We start from the raw sequence: 6,000 nt of genomic DNA, 5'->3' as shown, positions 1-6,000 counted from the left end.
TTAACCCTTTACAGCAACTTTAACCCTTTACAGCTCCAGGCTAATGACCAGGTCATTAAAAAAAGTGATAGCTATATGCTTCTGCAACTTTTAGAAAAAATCTACAAGTTGAAAAGTAGATGTCTATGGAGATTCTCAGTCATCCAGTTCATGATTGTCCCAAAGGTGGTTTTTTCAAGAGGCAACTGGACTTCCTTGTTCACTTGGAAAATCCAGTTGCCTCTTGAAAAAAGCACCTTTGAAAAGTAGATGTGGAATGCAGTGGACAGAATAACCCCACTGCTCTTCTTTCTTTCACTATGGCTTCTGAAATAAGTATAGAACACGTTTTCAGAAGCTTGACGTGCCTCCTTGCATGTTATCAGGTTGGGGAGTTTATAAAATAATGGCAATGAAGTGACTGACACTATTGAGTAGCCCATTTATACAGTATGATAGCATCTTCACCAAAACAGAAATACAATGGGAGTCTAATGGCTAAATTGTATGCTTCTTCCATTATTAAAATCATGAACTAGAAAGCACAAATCAAAATTTATTTTTATATTGTCCCAGAGGTGCTTTTCAAAAGGCAAGTGGACTTTCTTTGTTTTTTTTCCCTTCAGCTCCTTTCTTTGAGCTGAAGATGCTTCTTGGATGAGAAGTGAAACATTTTTTAAAAAAAGAAAGAAAGAGCAGTTGTCTTTTTTAAAAAGCACCTAACCCAAACCCTAACCATGACCAGGAAGACTGAAAAATCTTCATAGACATATTTTTGCATTCTTTTTTTTTTCAGAAAAGGGAACAAGGGATGTGGGAAGAAGGGGGTTCATCGTACTCTTGATCCCATCCATATTTTTTTTATTGGTCATAAGCATGGTATGCTGTTTTTGGACAATATCTATCTTAACTCCTTGGAAAGATAGCACTTGCACAAAATCACCAGAAAGCTGCACTTAAGTTGGGAGGAGGAGTGTATTCTCTTTAGTGCATCTGAAAAAACAACTTGGATTGCTGCTTTGGGGAAGGGCTTCAACAATAGACCGAGCACCCCCCTGGGACTCTCTTGGAGACAGGCTCATCTGATGAGGAGCTAGAGGCAGAATGCCAGGTTTTGGTTTAGTTATGAGTGGAATGTCTATAGCGCTTTTCAGGAACACTGTGTTCCTTCCTGCAATATGAACGTCACCATCCCCAAGCAAGAAGGCCAAGCAGGAAGACTCAAACTGCCCTTCGTGTTCCCACCCTCCTTTACCCTGGATTTTAAAGGCTGTGCTGTTTTTTTTAACCTAGTACAAATAATTCCTTCTTTCATAAGCAGGAGGTAAGGGAAATGAATGGAACAATGGTCATTGGTTGGCCAGAATAGACTAATTACGTACTAAAGGGCATACACTTGCTAATCCCACAGCATTATCTCATGTTCCCACACAAGAATATGTGGAGGGCCTTATTGATCTTGAAGGCCTGGTCTCCAATAATGTATCTCTTCTGCAGAATTAGTCTAATTCTCATAGTCCCTGCAAGAGTTTTCATACAGACACTAGCTCCATATGAGCTGAAAGCAGCAGGTAACTTTACTGTCAACAATGTTTCTTTTTTAAAGCTACCAATTTGTTTCCAATTTGTCTCAAGGGGTTGCAGTGGTATTCAAAGGACAAGTGATGGACAGGTCTTCTTATACCAGGGGTCTTCAAACTTGACAGCTTTAAGATTTGTCGACTTCAACTTCCAGAATTCTTCCTCCAGTCATGTTAGCTCAGGAATTCTGGGAGTTGAAATCCACAAGTCTTAAACTTGCCAAGTTTGAAAACCCTTGTCTTATACGGTATAAACCTATTCTCTGTTTCTTACCCTTGGACACCATGTGTAACTGAAGAAAAGGACTTCTTTGTTCTGGCATCCTAGTTGGGGATTGATGGTTTCTTTCCAGGTGGCCAGTCTGATGCTAATATTTGTTTATTCTTTGGATTTAAACAATGGCCCACTTAATCAATTTTCTTAATCTACAGGACTATAACTCACTTCATGATTTTGATTTCATCTGGGTGCCCTTCACTGTGTTTTCTTGCTTTCTTATGTTGGTTTATTAATTATCTATTTGTGTTAGATACATTGCTAAGTAAATACAGAGTTCTGTGGCGTTTTGAGTACTGAAGTGGACTCCTGTCAAAATGATGTTATGATAAATTGGAATAATCTTTAAAGTGTTACTGGCTTCTTTTCTGGTTTTTCTGCTACAGCGTAAAACATGCCCCTTAATCTATGCCATTCGTGCTCCCTCCATCTTCAAAGTCTCTTCACTGCTGCCCTGGTTTGTTTCTCTGTACTGAGTACATCTTTCCTGCACGAAGAATGTTTGCTTGCCCTTTCAAGCACGGAGCACAGCTATTTTATAGAGATGAGCAAAACCTCAGCAGGAGGAAGCAAATGCTTCCATATGCCAGATCCTCCTGGAATTCTCTGCATTGGTGGTTCACATAGTTGGAGAAGGGACAAAAAATACCGCTGGTTCTACCAGGCAACAGGGCGAATAACAGTCGGTGGCTGTAAACAATCCATGGACACCTCATTCCTGATGAGTGACTGGACTGTTGGCAGTGGCCCACCCTTGAGTGTAGATCAGAGAGACATCCAAGCTGTAACTTGTTAATCACTCTCCCTCCAAAGCCAAGTTGGAAGAGGGAGACTTGTAAACACAGTCATATTTTAAGAACTTAATTTTGAGAAAATATTTGTTTTGCAAAGTGACAACAATAGGGCAAAAGGAAGTTAATTTCTTGTTCTGATTGGCTATGGTTTTCATTAAGATTGACTAGTTCACATGGGGATGAACTGCCCGAGTAATGCTTACAGTGGGAGGAAGACAGAGATCATTGGAATGAGACTTTCATTTTTGATGGCAGGTAGCAGTTTTAAGAAGGCAAACTCTATGAAAGTGTTCTGCCACAATACAAAAACAACCTACCAGAGCTTCATTGGTAATGCCATTGGTAATGCCAACTTTTGCCAAGAATAGCTATGAATGCGCTTGACTTGAACGTGTCTCTGAAGATGAGGAAGAGCTCTTTATAAATATTTAAAAGGAAAGAATTTGATAGGTGTCACTTTGGGCAGTTGATACCTCTTGTCATCCTGTCTCAGTGTTAAGTCAAAAGAAAGCCAACCTGCAAAAAACCCCACTTCTATCCAACTTTTAAGCATACAAAGGTCCTCATTTTTGCTGAATATGCCTGTAATATACTAAGAAGTAAGTCCATAGAGACACTTTTGCCAAGAATAGCAATGAATGCGCTTGACTTGAATGTATCTCTGAAGATGAGAATTGTATACATATTTAAATCCCCAGAAATCAGTGAATGGTGTGATTGGGTGTTTCCCATCATGCAAAGATCCACCTTCCTTTGATGGTGTAGTGGTTAGAATGCAGTATTGCAGCCTAACTCTGCCCAGAGCCAGGAATTCAATCCTGACTCAGTTTGACTTAGCCTTCCAGCTTTCCAAGATAGGTAAAATTGTTGAGGGTAAAATGCAGACATTGTAAACTGCTCGGGGAGTGCTGTATAGTAATATATAAATCTAAGTGCTATTGCTATGATGGTGAGCACCATAAAAAGCACCCAATAACACCACTGGCTGATTCATAGGTTTCAGCATGGAATTCAATTCACTTCCCATGCAGATAAAAAAACTACATTTGATACTCCCCAAAGACTTCAACACTAATATAACATAGAGAATATATTACCTGTAAGGAGGATGATTATGAAACCAGCATTTATCTTTCAAGATATATAAATCTGCTGGTTACATTTGGATTTACTATTCTTAATGTAACAGCAAATAAATAAATAATAAGTCAACCATACAAAACCAATAAATTTATCATGCAAATTATGGTAGTTTATTTCTTCTAAGCCATATTGCTCATTACTATATAGTGAATTAGGATTAGTTTGGGGGAAAAAAGTATTTTCATCCATTCAAAGCTGCTGAGGTCCCAACCAGTCATTTCTAAATAAACACCAGTTCATTCTCCAGTCATCAATGGAAACATTTTCTGTGGTTTCATAAGATCTAATTATTTTCCAAATGAACAAAAGAATGAGATGGAAATTGTCTATTAATCATGTGCCCTGACTGATCTTTTAGAAATGCCAAACATTTCTTCCACTAAAAGACTGTCTTGGGATATATTAGGATGAAAACAAAATAAAACAAAAAATCTATCTTCAAACATTCAAGACTTCAAACACTCAATTACTGTCTACCACTCACTGGAATATTCTTGTGAGATTTTTAGCAGCCCATTCATAATGTTGTTTGCTTTCTTTTCTATTCAATAGCTAAATCTTGCTGCTAAAAACTGAAAATATTAATATAAAACCCCCTTGGATCTAGAAAGCACATATAGTTTTTCTGTATTACTTTAGTCTCTAACTCATACCATGATGATGGTTTTGGAGCAAAAGGCACCAAGATCTGTGTCAATTTTCTGTCCTAAATGGTCTTTTTCATGACTTCCCGAGTTATTAAATAGTGAATAGCAACATAGTCTTCTTCTATGCAGTTATAGGAGGTGCAGGAAGACAATCAGTGGATAGAAGTGATATTGCCAAACAGGAGAAAACATGGAAAAAAATATATTGAGGATGTTTTAAAATTCGAATCCGCCAGGCAATTCTCTACTCCTAAATTTCAAGGGATCATTTATGAAAGGATGTGAGTTAGGCTGGAAATTCACAGCGGAGCAGTAAACATCCCAAGTACTATACAAGCAAGAAGTGCACCTACACTCTGACACCTGCCTTGCCTCACAGCAGCAGCAGTGCCAGCCATGTGAAGCAGGAGCCCATGGTCTGCTTGCTCGTGGCCACAACGGAGCAGGACGCCAAGCAGTCTGTTGGTGCTGCAGGTCCAAGGCAAGGTAGGTGTCAGGATGTGGATGGCCTGCCTGTGGGGACCCTGAGGTAAGTTGGTACGGGGCATGTAGGACAGCTCCACCCCCCTGCCTCACCTTGTGGCCATAGCACTGGAGCATCGCTGGGCCTCCTGCTCCACTGCGGCCACAAGCAAGCAGAAGTGAGCCGGCAGCCACACAGGTTCCTGCTGGATGGGACTTCCGAAGTCACCACTGCGAGGCAGGTGTCAGGGTGTAGGCGGCCTGGCTGCAGGGCCCCTGAGGTAAGCCAGTATGGGGCATGTGGGGGAGCTCCACCCCTCTGCCTTGTGGCAGTGGCACTAGCATGCCACATGGCCTCCTGCCCCATCACAAGTAAGCAGAAGAAGTGGGCCTCCTGTACATGGGAAAAATATAAGATCCCCCTGAAAATAAGCCCTAGAGCTTATTTTCAGCCCCTTCCCCCCAAAATAAGACCCAGCCTTATTTTTGGAAAACACTGTATATATGCTAATCAATCTATGTGCAACAGTATCCTCCCTCCCTCCATCTGTCCCTCTCTCCCTCCCTTCTCCCTGTGTTGTTTTAAGCAGCCAGCATTTCAAAAGCACAGGCAAAGGGACAAGATGCAGCATTTTAACTGCATGTAAACTGCTGTTATTTGCAGAAAGAGGCAGACTAAATCTATTAGCCAAAAGAATTATGGTGATACCTGATTTTCGCTGTTCTGGAGGGTTTAAATAACCACCAGATTTCATTAATGGTTAGTTGGGAAATATAGCTACATACCAGTAAAATGATATATTTATTTCCTTCGAATTCTATTTTTAGAAGAACATTGAAACATCAGACATCTTTATTATTGCATTCAATTGATGAAAGGCAAAGAGGGCAACTAATTTCAAGCATGAACTAATCCCCTAATTTTCTACTAGGATCTCCCCTCTGCTTCTATTTTCTTGCTTTATCGTCATGCTTTCCCACTCTCTTGCCCATCTGAAATGAAACACGATACACTTTCACATGGAAACATTTCCACAGCCTTCAGGAAGATCATTTCATGCCAGGAATAGAGCAAGCTGTAATTGGGATGCAACCCAGATGACTAGAATAGCCTCTCA

The sequence above is a fragment of the Pseudonaja textilis genome, chromosome 2, assembly GCF_049901715.1.
Source record: "Pseudonaja textilis isolate UNSWEBS1 chromosome 2, rPseTex1.2, whole genome shotgun sequence".
NCBI lineage: Eukaryota > Metazoa > Chordata > Lepidosauria > Squamata > Elapidae > Pseudonaja > Pseudonaja textilis.
Note: the sequence above shows the minus strand (reverse complement) of the source record.